General features: G+C 37.9%; 1 protein-coding gene across 2 annotated transcripts in view; it reads right to left on the reverse strand.

The window, feature by feature from the left end:
- Arl4 (ADP ribosylation factor-like 4) overlaps positions 1-18771 on the reverse strand; it is an 83681-nt gene that overhangs the window by 43390 nt on the left and 21520 nt on the right. Inside the window, exon 2 of one of the 2 annotated variants that reach the window (XM_069503129.1) lies at positions 2915-2944. The exons of the other annotated variant lie outside the window; for it this stretch is intronic. The gene's annotated coding sequence lies outside the window, so the exon portion shown is untranslated. The remainder of the gene's footprint in view (positions 1-2914; positions 2945-18771) is intronic. 2 annotated transcript variants of the gene reach the window in all.

The following is an 18771-nucleotide window of genomic DNA, read 5'->3' on the forward strand; positions in this document are numbered from 1 at the left end:
TATGTACGTTGTTCATTGAATATTTTATGAAAAAGCTTGGCTGTGAAAAACAATTTTTATCTAACAGTGTGTAGGAAAGTTTTATTCTATTTTAAGATACCATTACCACGGAATGTGCTCGCAATATGGACTACCTACAAAAAACAACTATAACATTAGCGAAAATATAACAAAATAAAATTGAAGCATAATAGTTTTACTTTCTATTACAACAGAATAAGCGTCATTATAACATTTTGTGTTTTGACCAGGTGCAGACCCGTAAAAAGTTCTATCTATATTTACGTATTATTATTACTACGACTAAATAATAGTGGTATAATATGGAAATATATCATGACTAAAATATACCTATTAAGTACCTACAATCTACATATGTATTAATTAAATTCGAGCCCAAACCGCATGATACTCGTAATAGACGCTCGACGAACTGGGAGGAATTTCACAATAAGCAGTAATGTAATAAAGGATCTTATCTTTTAAAATTATACGACATATATCAGTTTTGGCGTGTTTCTCAGAAGAATCCACGTTCCTAATATACTCGGCACGATATAATAGATTTATTACCAACAGGCAGATATCTATTTGACGCCCCAAAAGAGTTTGTAAAGTTTTATATAAATAAACATAGAAAAGCATAATTTTGAATTAGAATTGATCGCCTCTGAAAATGTTCCCACAGTCCAACAGCTGCACCTTGCCGCATGTGTGTACTAAGTTCCCACACATGTGCAGTATGCACTATGAGTGAATCCGTGCCACTTTGTACGCACTCTGTACTCCGGATGTACAAACAACGCTGACGGATACACCTTGTACAGCTGATATTGCACCGTGCTTTGAGTGCTTCTAAGCAAAGTGAAGCTTACACTTTGATCTGAATAGAATACACTACTTAACCCTTAACAAGACTCGTAGCCCCTGGGGGAGTAGGGTACCCCAACAGCCATATTTTTGTTGGCATTTTTATTCTTTTGAACGAGATGTGGCTGAGTCTCCATTGTATTCTCATCACTTTTAAAGTCCTAGCAGGATAAAGATTTTTCACCATTGTTGCTTGGATGTAGTTCAGGAGATATAAGTTGCTGGAAGACCTACGTTTCCCACGAGACTAAACTGACTAAAAAAAGAGAGTGTTGTTGAGGGTTAACACCATACTTACACTACACCCTACATTAGTTGAAATAAAGGCTTTTTCTAACGCCAGGGACAAATCTAGCGGAATTCCGCTACAATGTGACATTAGAATGTTAGGGAATCACCATATCAGTGTGAGCAAGATGCCGGAGAAAAGTTCTGCTCGCGTTTTTCTTTCCGCGGAATTCCGCCAAAGTCCCTGGACTTTGTTCGGTCGCAATAGAAACGTCTTAAGCGCCGTGCAAATCACTTACGTGTTTCTGTGAAGTTATACCTGTGATCAGCTTAGGAAAAATAGACTTTTATAGTTAGCTGTAATTGCCAGTCTCTTGCCAGTTTCCATTTCGCTGGCAACGAGGTCGATGTTCGTTTGATAATATTTTTTTAATCGACTCCGAAAAGGAGTTTTTACAGTTGTATTGGATATCTGCCAAAACGTCTTTATTAATTGTTTAAAGGTTATTTGGTGATTCAGACATTCGATTTATATAATTCCCACGTAAGAAATACTAACAAATAGATGTAATTAAAAGTCTCCCCTTTCATTGCCAATTAAGGGCTACAGAAGCTCTGTAGGTAATTATTGTAACAAGTAATCGTCTTTAATGACCGTGAAACGTTGCGAATTAATAAAAATGCAATTTTTTATGTCTCAACAGTTGAGTGATATGTGGAAAGACTCTAATGATTTCTCACATAAATTTATTTATTTTCCCACAGGTTCTCATGACTGATTAATTATTTTAGAGAGAGAGCCAGCGCGTGCCAGGCTTTCCTTGTTATATAAAAGCTGAAAGTTTCTCTGCGTATTGTCCCCAACATTGGAAGGAACGTTTGTTTGGATCATGGTGACTTTGGGAGATAACAGGTAATAAAGGTGTATAAAGCAAACATCCAAACAAACGTTCCTCCCAGTGTTGGGAACAATACGCAAAGCTTTCAGCTTTCATAAAATAAGGAAGGTCTGACACGCACTGGCTCTTAGGCCATTTATTTATACTTTTACATAAGTTTGTCTTTACTTCTGTCAGCAACACTGACTAAATTACTAGTTATTTTTAGCTTATTTTAAAGAATTGGTTTGAATTCAAAGTAATGATCAAGATTATCAATTTATTTATTGAAGTTAGTTTAATGAATTGGACATTATTTGACTCATCCGATGTCACGAGATTTGTGGCGGGCAGCCATTTTGAATCGATTTGTATAAATGCGGGTGTTTGACCGTTTTGAAAGCAGTCTCGCTCTGACTCGAGACTCGACGACTATTAAATACTTTTTGTGTTTAGGTCGTTATTTCAATCAAGTGGTTGAAATAGCATTTATTCCCCGATCAAGTTAATATTTCAGTTAGGTTAGTTAAAAGACTAAAACTCTCGATAAGCCTCTACGCGTTGTGATCCATATCCACGCGCAAGTTTAATATGAGAGGACATTTTAACCAAACTCATCTAAAAATACCGAATAATTCGCCTGCTTTTCTGACTGACTCTTTCACTTCGAATACCAACTACATAGGTAAGCATGAAACTTTTTATATAAACTCGACAGCAATACTTAATATGTTAAAATAAATATTTGTATGTTCGTTTGTTACAATGCGTTCGCATGTTGTTCATCTGATTGAGTTGAAATTTTGTACAGTTGTTGTTGGCACTTGCGTGAAGGTTTCTTATCACGAGTGATTTTCCAGATACCTAGTAGTTTATTAAGCCATCAAGAGATTACACTATTTAGTACAATCAAGAATATTACAGTATTTTTCACTTACCAATAATATTAGGTCGTTATTTGTAGAGATCTGCAAAGAATAAAATAATATTAGTAATATTAATACATGGGCTTAATTTATGAGCTTTAATATTAGATAATATTTGAAATCATGAGATTTTTATTGGATTTTTAATACATTCTTTTGTCTAACGTTTTTCAAGAAATCAGCGGGCACAACGTGTTTTGCCGAGATAACTAGATTTTTAATTTGAAGCCGGCAAAGTTACAAAGATAAAGAAATGAGTTAAGGACCTCTCCATAGCTGTGCCCTATTTTAGGTTGGCAGGTTGCATGTTTCTAACTTCCAAGACACTCCTAAGTCCTCACAACAGAAAGCCAGAAGTGCTTGCCCTAGATTTGGAAAAGTGGTCACAAATTGTATATAATATACCTATAGTATATTCAATGTTTTTGATGCCTAACTTTATTGTTACTATGGACCTTTTATTTACTATTAGAGTAGATGATAAATCTGAAATGACGGTTATTTTAAAGTTCCTCATAAATATTGGATTCACCGCTTTTTCTAAACTTTATGTGAGGTTCTATCCCAACCCTTCATTTTTAGGGTTCCGTACCCGAAGGGTGCCAACAGGACCCTAATACTTAGACTCCGCTGTCAGTCCGTCCGTCCGTCTGTCTGTCAGCGGGCTGTATCTCATGAACCGTAATAAGTAGAGAGTTGAGATCTTCACAGAATGTGTATTTCTATTGCCGCTATAACAACAAAAACAAACTTATTAATAGGGTTCTGTTAGCACCCTTTGGGTACGGATACGGAACCCTAAAAGGTTCGATAGTCAAATTATGGATTAGATTGGATACGGTACGGATACAACACGATTAATTATTATATTACATATGGGAACTTCCATAACGTGCAGTAATCCGATTAATCTCCATTTATCCCTCTGGATATATGTACCTCTAAAGGCCGTGGGCAGAATAATGTGGCTATTGAATGATATATTATCTAATCTTTTGAATAATGAATCGTGGGATGAAATACGATTGTGATTCTTTGCGTTTGAGGTTTTATCTAACTCTCTGAATTCAACTTAATTTAGATTTCAAAATAGCCGGTTATAGTTACAGCAGCAGTTCAGTCCTATTAAAATATGCTATGCCTGGTTAAAAATCTACTGTTTACTAAGCTATTACACTGATCGCGAGCAATTTACTCTTATCCGTTGAGGAGTTGCATTATCTATCTTCGAAGATGTTCATCAGATCTTCACCAAATTTATATCACGTCTATCACGCACGTCACCCGCTCTCGCCCGCACCGGGTTCGCACGGGGGCTCTGCGGGCGTGCAGGGCGTTCCCTCCCCGATTGCCATTTCAAACTGTCACGTAGGTACTATAGGTATTTTATTTATAGCAGAATATCTGACAAAAGCTATTTTTCGCTTGCGGTTTACTGTCAGCGGCAAAGCCACAGTAAAGCACATTTAAAGTTAAACAAAACCGAACTTTTCTGGGTTAATGTGCCTTTGCATAAAAGCTTTTTTTGCAAAAAATGATCCCTGAAACTGGGTCATGTTTATCGTGCATACGATAATTTTCATGTTTCAGCGAACAATGTACATAAAGGTAAACAGACGTATTGAAACGCGTGCAGTATTCACATGGATTTCGTTATATCCTGCCCCGGCTTCGCACGGGCGGGCGTCCTTAGCTTTAAGCAAGTGTATCAGGCTGAAATCTAATGGAGCGTACTTTGACTTTGCTTAGATTTAAGTTTCAGTCTCATTGCAATATAACGCTGTCTCGTTTTACACAATGTCTTAAGCCAGTTCTGAGCTACGGTCTGAGCAAAGTCAAAGTCCGCACTCTAGATGTCAACCTCAATACGAGGACCGAGCGAGAATCAAATTCGATCGAGCGAGGGTCAACTCAGTTGTCAGTCAAGTTTTCAGGCATTTCCAAGGATTATTGCTGATGATTACTACTAGTAAATAATAATGTAATGATAAAGTATATAGGTAATATCAATTTCTTCTAATATCATTGGGTAATATGTCTACTTAAGCAGATATATTCTAGTTATTTTCTTATCATTAGGTTAAAACACTACATAGTGACTACTATTTAGGTAAAGCATAATATGCTTGCTATATTATAATTAAATAAAGTATATGAAAATGGAATTTAATATAGGTACTTACTACTAATAATATAGGTAGTAAATAAACATAGCATTTTAGATGGTTTTGTGTAGACGCCCGCGCCATGTTAAACCAAGTGCTGAGTAGATTCCATGAAACATTTTTCCTTATTCAAAAACGCTGATGATGTAAAGCTTGCGGGCAATCAGTACCCTTATTATAAATGCGAAAGTGTGTTTGTTGGTTTGTTGGTTTGTTGGTTTATTGGTTTGTTGGTTTGTCCTTCAATCACGTCGAAACGGTGCAACGGATTGACGTGATTTTTTGCAGGGATATAGATAAAGTCCTGGAGAGTGACATAGGCTACTTTTTGTCCCGGAAAATCGAAGAGTTCCCACGGGCATCAGCTAGTTTATAAAATAAAACTAACATTTTGTCGTTTAACCGTTAAGCTATTTTGAACTTTAACGTGGGTTTTATAAGGTCGAATTAGATATTTTTAAATAAGAAGATGTAAAAACAAGCTGGTTCGATTACCATTGAAACTACGCTAGTCAAAAGATTAGAGGATCGCTGAAGAGAATCTTTGGGGAGTTAGTGATTACTTTTCTTTGTTTTCAGATTTTGATTTCCAGCATTAAGCACGAAATTCTAGTGTAGTAGTTACGGCTAGAAGTTTAATATCTAGGTATAAGTCTAGCATAAGGCGAGGTAATTTTTTTAGGGTTCCGTACCTCAAAAGGAAAAACGGAACTCTTATAGGATCACTTGTTTGTCCGTGGCCATCGTGTCTGTCTGTCTGTTTGTCTGTCTAACTGTCTGTCTGTCTGTCTGTCAAGAAACCTATGTACTCCCGTTGTTGATTTTATACAGTTTTATTACTCTCCTGTAAAGTAGACTTTTTGACTTACGCACTGTGAGAATTTTACTGACGCTAAGGATGTATGCAGCACTAGAACAGTTATATCTACAGACTGTTGTGCTTGGACGCTGATGACATTTGAAAAAAGTATCTACCTATGCTGCCAGTGTTCGCAAAACGGGGACAGCTGTTTTCCACTATTCGGAGGCTGTGGTCACCGACAATACAGCATCCGTAGGAAAGTTGGTTCTTTAAGTGCACCCGGAGATTACTAGACGTGTCTACTTACTCTGTGGTTTGCGGCTAAGGAGCTATGCAGAACCGAAGTATCATCATTTACCGTAGCCGCCATGTTAATCCGACTGTGACGTCACATGGATTGAAGTTGTATATTTCACTAGAAAACACCGTTGCTTGCCAATCCGTGTGACGTCATGACAGCTTATGGACCTGAAAAGATGGCGGGTAGCGTTTTCGCGGCGTTTGAAATGTGAAATTTAAAGGCATTCTTATTTCACTTATCGACCGAATAAAATTTAAATAAAATTTTTTGGTAGTTTATTGTCACTTTAGGATCAAATTAAGACACTAAAGGGTAAAATACCATATTGAAACAGATTGCATCACACGGACTTACAATATTCAAATGAATAAAGGACCAGACAATCTATTTAAGTCAACTATGTATATGTCTGTCGCGACGCTTATTAAATGACTGGGTATACAGCACAGTCTGGCTTACAGGCAGTCTCTGACTTCATTCCATTAGGTATATGGAGCTTTGTTGAATATGCTACTTGATTTAATTTATGTCTTAGTTGTAAAGAGTAAATACACAACTGCAGGAATATTACGATTATATAAAAGCTTGCATCCCAAAGGCGGACCTATAATCACGGATATTCAGCGATTTCCCACATTATGTTAAAAACCTAATAATTTGCGAACAAAATCGCGAGCATCAGCTACCTACTTTAAATAATTTACTTAATTTAAGATTTACCCAATTGCTATTTGTTAAAAGACTTTTGATTTAGATATTTAATTAAAAAGGTTAGAAGCGCAGATAGCTCAACTGTTCACAACATTTCTAAATCTCTCCAAACTTATCTAAATATAGAATCAAAGAGCTTTTAGCGTTCGTTGAAAGATTTATCACGGTAGATTAATGGCTGGACAAATATAGCAATCCTTTGAGGGATCGAATCCGATAGCGTTTAACGAGATCAATCAGGCCAATGCCGTCGGATCTGGCGATCGGATATTTTGTGGTGTATTCGCTTTACTGCAGTGAAAATCAGACGAAGGGATCATATGCAATATTTTGAGACTTTTGGAAACTTTTTATATTTGAAAACTATAAATTATAATAAAAATAATTTTAATGTTTCATTAAGTGCTTTTTGTGTCTTTAATATTAAATTCCACATGAAATAGAAGTAAATTAAATAATAATTGGAGAGGAAAACTGATGGTGGAAGGGTGTTACAAATCTTACCGGTTCAATTTAGTAATGAGGAGGCAAATGGCTTCGTAAGTATCCGTGGAATTTCGACTCCGTACCAACGGGTGCAGACCTTGGCGATGCCTTGCGGTACGATAGCAGAATGGTGAAGGAGGAATCAGGTCGAAAAGTTCTTCGGTACACTCTCCGAAATATATCCTGTAAAATACCGATAGACAGGCAACTTGGCGTCGATGTTTCAAACTTTGGAGTTTAGAATTGACCAGCGCTTCGTGCCTCGAACTGCCTATGCCGTTCTCATTCTGAGGGGAGCCACGTGCTCAGTGTTAGTGAGCTGGCGATGGGTTGATCATGATGATGATGGTAATAACTAATAACAATCTATCAACAAGGATTCGGATTGTGACTATGATCAAAAAATTCTTTCAATAATAATACAAATAAAGTCAGCAGAAATGCGTTAATGATAACTTTAACAATGCGTTCACAGTGAAGCATCGTGAAGCGGTGAAAGGACATTCATAGAGCGGAAATAAAAGGCTGGATAGCGCAAATGGTACGATGCAGGTACATCTAGAACGCTGTTTTAATTTGCGCCATGAAGTGCCGTCGCTCTTGTCTTTCAATGGCAGAATATAGGCTTGTGATTGCGTTGCCATTTTTTAATAGGACTCAATCATAAAATGGAGCTTTAAAAATGTTTTATAGAATATCTTCCATAGATGCATATTTTGGTTTATGACGTGGCGTATTTTCAATATTTTACGAAGCTTAAGCATTTATTAAAATTCAACCCATAAGGGGTTAACCCCTTGGGGTTATAGGGGTTTGAAATTTGTGTAGTCCACGCAGACGAAGTCGTAGGCATAAACTAGTTTATTAAAATCTATTTAAAGGGGTTTGCTCACAAAGTGAGCATGTTACCTCTGTAGATTACAAACCGCATACAAAAAAGTCTTACTTTCTACGTCTAAGCCCTCTTAATACTAATTTGTACAGCATCCTTGCGTTCTCGGATGCCGCATTCGTATAATAAATGCGTAGCATGTAGAGCTCAAAACAATTATCAAACTTTTCTGACTTTTTTTTCTTTTCTTAGTTATAATACGCGACAAGTTGAGATGGCAATCGGGGTATGAGGAAGGGCCACACACCCGCACTTTACCCGCGCTTGCCCGCACCGGATTAGGGCGGGGACTGTGCGGGTGTGCTGGGCGTTCCCTCCCCGAATGCCACCTCATCCTGTCGCGGACTATATCTATATTTCAAACCCCACAAATAAAAGTGCGGCTGGCACAAATGTTACATGTGTCAGTATTCCAACTGGAGCGCAGTTTTAATTTACTCTGTGAAGTGTCGCCTCTTGCAGTTTTAATGGCGGAGCGTTGGCTGATGTTTACGTACCTACATAATCATTTCTAACACGGTAGGTGGGTTTTTAATTTTTTTATTACAGGACACGTTTCGGTGGCATCGTTAGCTTTACAATGTAGAATCTCATTTTTTGCTGGATGATTCTTACATGCGACAGGAACATTTTCATATAATGGGTAAATCATATTATAATGATGACGGCCATTGCATGGCAAGACGCCATAACAAAAGCGCGCGTAGGCGTGCACGATTTTTAATACAAAGGAAAAACACTACAATAGCAGAAGTTAAAATTGCGCGTGCCAATCCCAAATTTCCGTTAACACATATAGTAGGTACGCGACAGGTTGAGATGGCAATCGGGGTGGGGACGCCCCGCACACCCGCACAGCCCGCGCGCTAGCTTGATGCGGGATAGCGCGGAGGCGTGATGTGCGGGTTTGCCGGGCGTCCCCACCCCGATTGCCATCTTGATCTATCGTGTACTATACGCAAGTACGTACCTATAGCTACTAACCGGTAGACGCTCGTGCTTGTATGATTCCTCTGGTACACTTAAGCACTTTCTTAAGCACCAGAGGAATCATTCCGAACAAAATTTGTGTTCAAGTTATAGCAAAAGCGAGTTTCAACTTACAGTCCGCATAATTCATTTTTTTAGTTTGCCTGCCTTCTATCAGTTCCTTCACGATTTCTAGGAGCAGGTGGCGTACCTACATGTACATAGGGACATGTGATTGCGTCAGTCAATGGTGTTTCAACAATGTTACATTCACAGTGGTGCAGTCAACGGAACACGAGAACAAAGGGAGCTTTCATTACGCGGTATAGAGGATAGATGACACAGATGAGAACGATATCGCACACGTACTTTCGGGGCTTCAAAATACCTGTCAAGTGCGAGTCGGACTTGTACACGAAGGGTTCGATACCGCATCGTATAAGATTATATACCTCCTATCTTTTTCTTATCTCTATCTCGGGGAAGAAAGCTCAGAGTCACTCAGCAGGCGATGGAAAGAGCTATGCTTGGAGTTTCAATTCAGAAATGAGGAGATCCGTAGGAAAACTAGAGTAACCGACATAGCTAAACGGGTTGCGAAGCTGAAGTGGCAATGGGCAGGGCACATAGTTCGTACAACCGATAGACGTTGTGGTCCCAAAGTGCTGAAATGGCCACCTCGCACCCGAAGTCGCAGCGTTGGAAGACTCCCCACTAGGTGGACGGACGACATCAGACGAGTCGCAGGAAGCCGCTGAAGCCGATTCAGGCGGCGCAAGACCGTGGCGTGTGGAAGTCCCTAAAAGAGATCTATGTCCAGCAGTGGACGCCTATCGGTTGATGATGACGATCCCGGGGAACCAATGGAGTCGTTTGCTATTAGAATGGAGACCACGTACCGGAAGGAACAATTATGTTGGTCCGGTGACATACATCACCAAGCTTGCAGGAAAAATTTGGAGGAGGCTCGCCCAACACTATGAAGAATGGCGTGCACGTGAGGAGGCCTATGCCCAACAATGGATAAATAAGGACTATATAACAAAGAAGATGACGGCCTCCCTGGCACAGTGGTAAGCGCTGTGGTCGTGTTAGTGGGAGGTCCCGGGTTCGATTCCCGGCTAGGGTTCGGAATTTTATAATTTCTAAATTTCTGGTCTGGTCTGGTGGGAGGCTTCAGCCGTGGCTAGTTACCACCCTACCGACAAAGCCGTGCCACCAAGCGATTTAGCGTTCCGGTACGCTGCCGTGTATAAACCAAAGGGTATGGGTTTAGTAAAAACTGCCATACCCCGTCCAAGTTTAAGTTCCGCCCGCATCCATCTTAGATTGAATCATCACTTATCACAGGTGACATTGCAGTCAAGGGCTAACTTGTACCTGAATAATAATAAAAGATAGAACTTATTATTACGTGTGTTCAAGTGACGTAACAAAAACAATTTAGCGTTACACAACGCAATTTTTTATCTTGATTATGCGGCTCTAATCTCTGTCGTGTTGCGGTTCGTGATAAGATAGTACCAATACAGATTTTAGAATGGAGATCTTATCGGGCACACATGTTATTAACTACTTGGGTACTACTAAAATTTGACTTTAGTTTACATTATGGCTGCCATAATTGCTGAAAGGACGACCGGGACATCTATCCATGCTTTACATGAATTATTGATTAACAAATTATAACTTGGTTGTGTTGAGACGTTCTAAATTAAAATCCCGTCTTTTTATTTGTTTGTAAAGGAAATTATTGATTAACAAATTATAACTTGGTTGTGTTGAGACGTTCTAAATTACAATCCCGTCTTTTTATTGTTTTGTAAAGGAACACCGAAAATTCAGCTAGGTACTTATGTAATGTAAAGTCCACAGACCACCAATACCACCGCCCACCACCTATAGACGCTTATAGCCGGATACCCCCGATTGCCAAGCTTAGGCGGTTGCTTAGCATAAAAATCGGCCCAAGCCCGTTCGGTACCCTCATTCCGCACATTGTCTTGTTTACATGACTTTTGAGTCCAAAAACACAACAAAGCGTTCTCCCCTGTCCCCCGCCAACATTTTACGATTATGTTTTCATGCAAAACCTTGTATATGCGTACTCTTGAGGTTGTATTCTCTGTGTGTAAAGTCTTAGCATCACCAAGCTGGCCGGAGGAGAGATCAATCATTGTGCTTGTGTAATTGAAAGCTACCGGCTTTATACCGAGTTTATGGAAAATTTAGGACTGGAACGCGCAGTTTTAATCTCTGCTATTGTAGTGTACGATATGACGGTCTGATTCTTCCATGACGGCCGCACGTGCCAAGCTTCCGGCCGGTCGATCATTGTGAAGAGTCCGGAAGCGATGCTATCTTTGTATGTACGAGTACACATACACACCTATAATCTACAAACGCTCATATTATATATTATGCATGGGAAAGGGGTCGTATAAAACACGTTTACATTGTCACGGACCGACGGAACTTGTCTTTCAATCAATGCACATAACTATTATTATCTAATAAAGGTAGTAGGTACATATAATTATGTTCAGATAATAATAGAGATGCATTATGTAATGTAATCGAATTTTATGAGTGGTGTGTCTTGTGACTGATAAAAAATTAGGTAAGTAAGAGCTAACGCGCACCACGGAAAATTTCCGTACGTTTTTTTCTCGGAAAATCTGTTAACTACAGTACTATATGATTACACAAATGTACGGATTTTAAAACGCACCGCAACTCACCGCATTGTGGTGCGCACGAGCTCTGATTATATCATTTGGATAAAAAACATTTTTATCTGTTCCGTCATCCGTGGATAGAGTGTACTAACTATTCGCTTCATTTGCGAGTTGAATTTAACACAAGTTAGAATACCTGGTATTCTAAAAAGGCTGCAAGCTAAAGTTTGCCTTTTAAGTAGGCCATAAAATTAATTAAGTTGCTGTGTTTTTTAATTGAATAAGCCTCAATAGCTCAACCGGTATAGGAGTGGACTGAAAACCGAAAGGTCGACGGTTCAAACCCCGCCCGTTGCACTATTGTCGTACCTACTCTTAATTATTACTACGCTTAATTGGAGAGGAAAGGGGAATATTAGTCATTTAATATGGCTAATATTCTTAATAAAAAAAGAAAAGAAAGAAAGTTGTAATAGCTTTGCAAGTACCTACCTAATACGAAACGGCGCGTTCTTATGTAAACGAGCTCTAAAAATCTTTTTAAATATTAACGTATCTGTATTAAGTTTGAGCAAAAATGTATTGTAGTGCTTATGTCATAGGGGTGAATTTGCTATGGCTTTTACATGTCTAGGGGATTCGTTAGTAGAGTAGGTAGTGCTCGCTCATGTAACTAATGATATCGGTATTGCGTGGATGCAAGAGTATGTGCGAGTACTCTACTGGCTCCTTTATTATATTAATTAAAAACTATTGCGTTTACCTACTTCAGTAGGTATTTAAGATAACTGCAATATTTTGAAACGAAAGGTTGACTGCTAATAATTTATAGACTCCTGCCAACGCACCTTACGGCTTACTGCTTACCACTAAATACTTAGATCGACAAATTTTCCACTGCGCAACTTCAATTTAAAAAGTGTAATCGATAAAGTTCGATGTACCTACCTAGATGCAGAATCGCAGATGCCAAAACACGGATCAACAAAAATTAATAACCGTTTCCCTTTAAAACTAAAAAATCTAGATAGGTAAGTATTTGGACATCACATTTGGATCACGTAGGTACTCGCATTTAGTTTTTAGATAAAAGGCTTCCAAAAGTCGCAACATTTTTGTATGGGCCATGAATTCCGTTAAATTCAAATAATATTATATTATAATACCTAGTTACATAATATTAACTTGTGAAAGTACGGAAGGTCGAGATGTGAATCGGGGTGGGGACGCCCCGCACACCACACAGCCCTCCGCACGTGCGGGTGTGCGGGGCGTCCACCCGCCTCATACGGTCATACCCCGTACCATCTCGACCCGTGTACTATTATAGTACTATTATATATTCTGTGCCGTGGCGTACTATACCTTCTTGTAGGTGTGCCGTGTGTTGTGTATTATCAGTTAGTAAGGTAAATGATTTCCGATGAGATTTACGAATTACCGAGTCCACATTGCTTCACCTATTGTTTGATTTGAACACAATACCCTATTCGTACGCATACCTAATGTTTATGTAAAGAAGTATGTACTTAGGTATAGGCTTCATTATGGCTTTTTTAACCATTGTATCATTTCTGTGGTTTTTTGCTATTGTCGGTGTCGGTGTTCACAAAACAATGATATTGGATGGCACGTGTATAATTGAATTATCAGACCGTTCCATTTTTGTTTAATTTTTGTTGTTTATATGTACATTATTTAAATATTATAACGTAGGGCAGTTTTAAATAGTCCGGGAGTCAGCGTTGCAACTTGCAAGGAACACTATCATTACATTACATTAAGAAGTACTAAGGACACAGTAAGAAAGGATTTTCAGAATTTCCCTATTTCACGCGAAGGTAGTCATTTCATAAAAATCCAAAAAATTAGGCCTAAAACGGCCGGACGGTAAAAAATATAAAAGACGTCATTTGTTTTTATTAGTTACTTTAGAACTATGAAAATAGCTTTATACCAAATTTACCTTTACTAGGTTAACAGCTTATTCTTTTAATCAAGGGCCGGTAGCTGAACTATCATAATAGTTATGAGGTCCAAGGCTATATTTTGTGTTCTGGCAAAATTACAAAACTATAACAAATAACAAAAAATGTTTAACCGAATCACAAAGTAATTTGTAACATAAATGTAAGAAATCAATAAACATTGACATCGAAAGTGGGTTGTATTTGAAAGTAGGTCAGGGCGGGATGAAAATGCTTTACGGCGTCGGATGAAGGGTACCTATTTAGACGTGTTTGAATTAATGGAAGGTAAGCGCGGATGTTTGGTGGCCCGAAGCCGACGGGAAAGTGATTGGCTGTAATATCCTGTTATACATGTAAATAGGTTCTATCGGCATTCTACCCAATGAACGTCGATGGTCGTGGAAATACGTTACGATACTTCTTTATAGCCATTTAAAAAAAATAGCCATTATATAACTCCAGATAGGCAAAGCTCTTACAATTGCATTTTAAATTTTAACAATTGGTAATTAAAAACACGACTGATCTGCCATGTTTTTTTTCCGCAATAACTGTATATTGATTTTTCTGCCATATTGTTTAAAAAAAATTATAGTCATTCATGATGATAAGGATCTTTAACGATATCCCATACATCCAAATCTGTTCAGCCATTTCGAAGTTATGGTGGACCAAAGAAACATTACACACGCATATGAAACCTGAAAACATTAGATGCACTTTTGGGCAGTCGTGTAAAAAGTGAATTAAGGCATTGATTGATTGATTGATTTTTAAATGTCATTTATTTTTATAATGATTACAACAAAGTTATGCAACAGTTTTTTAAGATAACTTGTTGCTAACAACAGTATTAAATATTTGTTTGTACAGGCTAAACACCTTTATATAATTAAGGCATTGTTTACGCATTTCTTGGAGAAGTTTGCTACGATTTATTGACTTTTAAGCCAGCTAAGGAAAATTATACTATACCTTCTATAATGTGCTAAAGGGAAGCTTTTGAAAAACGTATAAACCTACCTACATTAAAGACTAAGGCAAAATATTTCCTTTGTACACTCCAAAATTGTATTCAAAAGTATCAAACAACATGAGAACAAGCAATAAGTAGAGACGAAAAGTTTGGTACTTACGTAAAACGTGCCCAAGTAATTTTGTACTCGTAACTCTTTTAGCCATAAAGGGCTTTGTACCAGTAGAAATAAAGTCTAATTTCGAAATATACGAGAGAAGTCCTTTTGTGCCATTTTTTATCTCAATGGGACTTGGGAGGCTTAAGGTTTGCTTAAGTGCGGTCACCGTCAGATGATGAATCCGATCCTAAAATAGAACCTATCTATACAGTTTGGCCTATATTCTATAGTGCTACCTATAAGTCAGACTTTTATTCGCGTTACTAAACGCGTACCGATCATGATAAAACTTTGTTTCAATTATTGTCGGAGCACTCAGCAAACCGACTTAACTCTCCGATTACCGACCGGCGACCACTAATTGTCTTCATTGTAATTAATGCAGTTGAAAAAATCAACAATTCGATTGATTCACTAATCTAAATATATATAAAAGGAAAAGGTGACTGACTGACTGATCTATCAACGCACAACTGAAACTACTAGGCATGCAGATAGCTATCATGACGTAGGCATCCGCTAAAAAAGGATTTTTGACAATTCAATCTCTAAGGGGGTGAAAATAGGGCTTTGAAATTTGTATAGTCCACGCGAGCAGAAGCTAGTTTGATTAATAAAAATGTTTTCAGAAACTCCCGTAGTAAGTAGGTGTAAGTTATAATGGTCCGTGGTATAAGTAAAATATCAAATATCCAATCTATGCAAAATAAACTCTGCATATCTAATATTAGGATTGCACGCTGCTGTTTTTATAGACTATCGCGAATGAATCTATCTGATTTCTTCAACATAGCTTGATGATTGATCAAGTTATCCATGACTAATTGCACTCTTCGCGCGTGCCAAGCGTTTGATACCAACGTAACGATTACATTGAGAATCTCTCTTCAAGGAACGTAGAGCAATCTCACGCTATTATGCGATTCCATGGCAGAAACACCTATACCGTACGGAGAACGTAATAAATCTTAGCAATGTCATGCAAATTTCATTCTTATTTTCACGTCTTTTAAGGTATTTTTAACGTGGGTGAGGGTATAAGGTAGCTCCACAACTGTTAAGCCCTTTTATTACCGAAGCTCGTAATTGTGTACATTGTTGGTTGCTATAAGCAATATTGAGCAAATAAACCTACATGTTATAATTGCAAATGCAAATTCATGTATTGCTGCAAAGGAAATTTTTAATTGTATTAAAGTTGCATATTTTATTTTATTTTTGCAGGATGTTTACAAATTCAGCCTAATTAGGTACCTACCTATGTATGTGCAAAGCATTCGTAGAATAAATAATGGTGATAATGTGGGTAATAATTTCTATTTTACTTACCTACTTACCTACTCGTATTAACAAAGTGTTTCGATATTATCAGGTCACGCACCTTAGTGTGCCTCGTGAAGACCTACTATACCAACAATGGACACAAATGGGCTGATTGATTGACTATTTTTATGAAGGTGTTCCGGGTTCCGGTGAATGGTGATCAGTGATCACCATATTATCAGTGATCATAATACTATTTCGATGGATGAGACCTAATACGCAGCAAGGCTAAACAGAGAAGTTTTTATTGAAAACTTTCGTATTTTTATAAGCTCTACATACTGCGTAATGTCGCATCAACCATTTGCGTTTCTTTTGAAACTACTAGGTGGCTTTTTGTGAACTATGATTATTATAAAATATAGACACGAGAATACCTTCTGATATTTCATTGGGTACGGCAACGCTCAAATTCTTGGCTAGTTGCCGTAAAGCTTGCAAAGCCACGTAAAACTGTCGTCAAAATCTAAAGATCTCGGGCATGTCACATGACGCAAATGCCTTCAGGCCAAATCACTCATACTCTGAAAATCTCTTCACGATAGGCTGAAAGCGACGCTGCGTCGTTTTGCGGTGAGCGTAACTTTATAAATATCTACCCTCGTCGATCTGAATTTAAACAAGCTCAATGTCACAGATTCATTGCCTGAGCTATTTATATCCAAGAACGTAGGTAGAGGTAACATGTGTGTTGTAAATTTTGGACAACAACCAAGAGATGCTTTCGTTTTCAGTGTCGACGACCATGTTTACTGAATGCCAATATGAGTAGGACCGAGGTGGTAATAGCACATAGGTTTCGATCCAGACATATTCCGCTAAACAGTTTCGCAGCGTTGATGGGCAAGGTCCCATTTTCTACCTGTTCAAAGTGCGATATAGTGGACAATGTGCTCCCTGAATATGATGGCTGAATGTGTCCGGAACGAAGCTGAAAGATCGGATTTGTTACAGTATGTAAATCTCCTAAACACAGGAATATGGAACAGAATTCTTGCCTTCCCGGCATCCGAGACGGCAAGAATGCTGTACAAATTAATATAAGAGGGCTTAGACGTAGAGAGTAAGACACTTTCGTACACGATTTAGATTCTATAGGGGTGACATGTTCACTTTGTGACGAAACCCCTATAAATAAATTTGATTAAAGAAAAAGGGTCCGTACGTCTAAAGATTAACTAAAACTTCATCATGTCTGTTATGTCCGTATTCGACTTATTTTCTTGAAACCATGAGACGTAGTTTGCAATTTTGTAGTGAGTAATAATATACCTAAATATCTTGAAACACGTATTTCTCAATGTCGTTCGGAGTCTGTAAGCTGTAAACAAAGTAATAAAAACTGTATACCGACGTTCCTAACATTAGCGTCTTAGAACCTGCAATGCAATGATGTTGCTTTATAATTTCTGCACTCTGCCTTATACTCAAAATTCTTTTATCTTCAGGAAGTTGCACAAAATCTTGAAGATAAAAGAGTCGGAATTAATATAAACCAGTCAAGTGGGAGTCGGACTTGCACACGAAGGGTTTCGTATTCCGAAGGGGTACAAGAAATAACACTTTTTAATTAGCATGGCGGCCATTTTGAAATTTTTAGTATTTGTAATTAAGCGGCAATAGAAATACACACTATGTGAGAATTTCAACTCTCTACGTATTACAGTTCTTGAGATACAGCCTGCTAACAGACAATCAGATAGACAGACGGATGGACAGCGGAGGCTTAGTAATAGAGTCCCGTTGGCACCCTTCGGGTACAGAAACCTATAAAGTGACATATCTAACTACGTAAATACGTACTTGGATATAATTTTACTTACAGACTTTCCTCGTTTAAATATTTTCGCACAAAGAAAGAAGATATTGTATAATTTTTGTCCTCTGCCTTTTAATTTTTCTTTTATCTTTAGAAAGTCACACAAAATTTTACTATGTTACACATTTAGTTAATGCATCATCAGAGAGTACTAAGAATTGTGCATGAAAGCTTTAGCTTTAAATAGCGCTGCACTGCAATATCCGAATTTAACTCGTAATGTATGGAACATAAATAGCATTGACGGTAAGCGTCTTGCACGATGCTTGTTACTCTCAGGCATCAGGTAATTCAGTTACTTGTATGTTGTAACTATGTGACCTTGCTCACCAAAAAGTTTATAGCTGGCGTCCAAGTTCGTACTATAAACTCTATGCATTTATCACTATTGTCTTTCAATAGGGTATTTTACCATTTTTTGAAGTGTCTTAATTTGATCCTAAAGTGATAATAAACTAACAAAAAATTTATAATTTATTAATTCGATCGATGCATTTAAATTTTGCATGTCCAATTTCGCCACGAAAACGCTACCCGCCATCTTTTTAGGTTCATGAGCTGTCATGACGTCAAACGGATTGGTAAGCAACGTGTTTTCTTAGTGAAATATTACAAAT

The sequence above is a fragment of the Maniola hyperantus genome, chromosome 14 (genome assembly GCF_902806685.2).
Source record: "Maniola hyperantus chromosome 14, iAphHyp1.2, whole genome shotgun sequence".
In the NCBI taxonomy this organism is placed as follows: Eukaryota; Metazoa; Arthropoda; class Insecta; order Lepidoptera; family Nymphalidae; genus Maniola; species Maniola hyperantus.